At 45.1% G+C, this 3,016-nt stretch overlaps 1 pseudogene; it reads left to right on the top strand.

Moving 5' to 3' along the window:
* Nucleotides 1–1,768: 1,768 nt before the first annotated feature.
* Nucleotides 1,769–2,362, top strand: LOC139008824 (ganglioside GM2 activator pseudogene; annotated as a pseudogene).
* Nucleotides 2,363–3,016: the final 654 nt, after the last annotated feature.

The raw sequence follows: 3,016 nt of genomic DNA, 5'->3' as shown, positions 1-3,016 counted from the left end.
GAATTTTAAGAAGAAAAATCCTATTTCAATAGAAGTTGTTAAAGCTAAAATGGTTTCTTTCCCTTCCACCAGACCATTTGTTAAGATATGCCCAGTATGGGCCTCTAGCAAGGGTGGAATAGAAAAGCAGTCCGTCTCATGATTGAGCCGGAAGTTCCAAGACAAAGGGGGGAATGAAAGGGCGAGGGCTAGGCCCTCCACCTTGCCCCAGGGTAAGGGCTACGCCCTCCACCTTGCCCCAGGGTAAGGGCTACGCCCTCCACCTTGCCCCAGGGTAAGTGCTCCATCTTACCTTGGCCACATGCTTGGCAAGGAGCTTCTTCCCGGAAGTCTAAGCCTCTGCTAGCCACACCCAGGAACAAGACACAGATTTGTGCCTGGCCAATTGGCAGAGCACAGTCCTTTCTCCTCCCCTTCCTACAACTCCCCCTATATAACCGGTCTCCACACAGAGTTATCTCTCTCTCTGCTTCCTGCTGCTGTGTCGGCAAGGTGGGGGAGCCGAGCTAGCTCGAATAAAGACTCTTATGCTTTTGCATCAGACATGGCTGGCTCCCTGATGTGGTTTCTTGGGGATCCTGAAATCTGGGCATAACAATGAAGAAAAGTTTGAAGAGTGAAGGGTTGTGAGGGAGGATAAAACTTTCTTCTACCCTCTCTTCCAGGTTCTTTCAACTGGTCTAATCATCAAACAGATGTGAGACAGATTTACAAGCGAAAGTGGCCAAATTTAATTACATACGTATGTATGGGAGCCCCATATGCAAGAGAGGCTCAAAGACAGAAAGAGAAAATGAAGTATAATTGGCATTTCAAGCTAATAATGAGGTAAGGCACTCGGGGCTTCCCAAGGGAGGAAGGTCATTCTCAGGGTGATAAGATAAGCTGTTCAGTAATTAGAAGTTTTCCCTGCCCTAAAGATGAGTCATTAAAAAGTTGTTTCTGGTGATAACTCATTATGGGCAAGGCCCCTAACTAAAGTCCTTGAAGGAGGAGATAAAAAGATTTTATGTGCCTGAAGAGTCTGGATTGCCTTCAACTCAAAATAATCCATATGTCAAAGTGGCACATCTTGGGGAGGCCTCTTCTGAACCCCGTCAGTCCTGCTTTTGAAACTTTCTGAGACGTTTCATATTCCAGAAGCTGGGTGGATAAATTGCTCCATATCTCATTACACCGGTCTCAGTCTTGAGAATAGATCAGTTCAGTTCATCAGTATGTCTCATTTCAGGGGGTAGGGATGCAGGTGGGCTCTCCAAGCCCACCTCGTGTGCAAGCAATCAGGTATCTAATAAGAGGCATCTCTATGGGGGAAAAGTGGTTAATAATTGAAACATACTATAATCCTGGTTTCTGAGTTCCAAAGGCATGCAGCCAAGATTTCTAGCTGTCTGGCTTGAAGCATTTTCAGATAGCGTGAAGGCAGGCAGTGACAATCTGAAAGATTTTCCTAGTCTGCAGTTTGAATGGCTGGTGATCTTATGAAAATAGGCACAAAGATTGTCCATATAGGAGCTGTTGTGGTGATTTCTCTGACAGTTATATCAAGTTGTCTCATGTTAGCTTACAAGGCTTTGAGAAAAGGCCAGTTTTAGTTCTCAGTGATGCCAAGACAAATGATGGGAGGATAATTAGAAGTATTACTGTGGAGCATCATAGCCATATATTGGAGGAAACTAGAAGAATTCAAAATCCAATCCAGTTTGCAGGTAGAAACAAAACCTCAGACGACAATGGTAGTTATTGCGGTGCAGACACACCCTTTGCAATGATGCCCCAGATGTAGGCTTTGTTGCTGATCACCCTGGGCTTGCCTCTTGCTTCAGCCCTTGCAAAAGACTTTCTAAAACAGCCATTCCACCTCAGGAGCCTTGTCTGGGGAAACTGTGATGAGGGGAAGGACCCTGTGGTGATCAAAAGCCTGATTGTGCAACCTAACCTCATTGTCCATCCTGGGAGTGTGACTGTCAGTGCCCAAACCCAGACAAGTGTAACCCTTGATGCCTCTCAGAAGGTGGAGTTAACTGTGCAGAAAGAAATGGCCAGCTTCTGGGTCAAAGTCCTGTGTGTGAAACAAATTGGTATATGAATCTATGACAGCCTCTGTGATATATTTGACATTTGTATTCCCCCTGGAGGGTTCTCCCCAGAGCCCCTGCACAGCTATGCGCTTCCCTGCCAGTGTCCCTTCAAAGAAGGCATCTACTCACTGCCCAAGAGTGAAATCACCCTGCCCCACCTGGAGCTGCCTCGCTGGAATTACCACATCTAGAGCATCCTAAGCAGTGGTGAGAATTGCCTGGGCTGTTTCAAGATCGATGTCTCTCTAAAGGCATATGATGTGATACTAGCTACAGGATAGTGATGATGTGTGAGAGAGGTGTCCCTCTTCCTCTGTCTTGCATTTGCTAAGGCCAAATTCTAATTCTGTATTACCCTCTAAGCCCCTTTCTACAATGATGCCACTACCCATGCTGAAAATCACTTTGTGCCTCATACATTTTAGGCTTGGGCAAGGGAAGATCAGCTTGGCAGTTCTTGATAGCCAGAGACGTTTTACCAGGCTGGTCACTTTATTTTCCTCCTCACCCCTATGGCTTTCTTTGTAAGAGCTTAACTCACTCTCTAAACAGTAAATAAATAGGACCAGCGTGTTTTGTGACCCCAAGTTCAGAATGACACAGTCTTATTTGCCTAAAGTACTTTTAAAATTTTCTCATTAAATTTTTTGTCACTGACTTAAAAGGAAGAAGAAGAAGAAGAAGAAGAAGAAGAAGAAGAAGAAGAAGAAGAAGAAGAAGAAGAAGAAGAAGGAGGAGGAGGAGGAGGAGGAGGAGAAGGAGGAGGAGGAGGAGGAGGAGGAGGAGGAGGAGAAGGAGAAGGAGAAGGAGAAGGAGAAGGAGAAGGAGAAGGAGAAGGAGAAGGAGAAGGACAACACTGGAAACTAGTATCCACAAAGATATATAATTTCTCTCTAAAATCACCCTCATTTTTAACAAAAATAGCCAAATTAAAA

The sequence above is a fragment of the Myotis yumanensis genome, unplaced genomic scaffold, assembly GCF_028538775.1.
Source record: "Myotis yumanensis isolate MYYU_CA2020_CCGP unplaced genomic scaffold, mMyoYum1.0.hap1 SCAF_1, whole genome shotgun sequence".
Classification (NCBI taxonomy): Eukaryota; Metazoa; Chordata; class Mammalia; order Chiroptera; family Vespertilionidae; genus Myotis; species Myotis yumanensis.
This window is presented reverse-complemented; position numbering and strand designations above follow the sequence as displayed.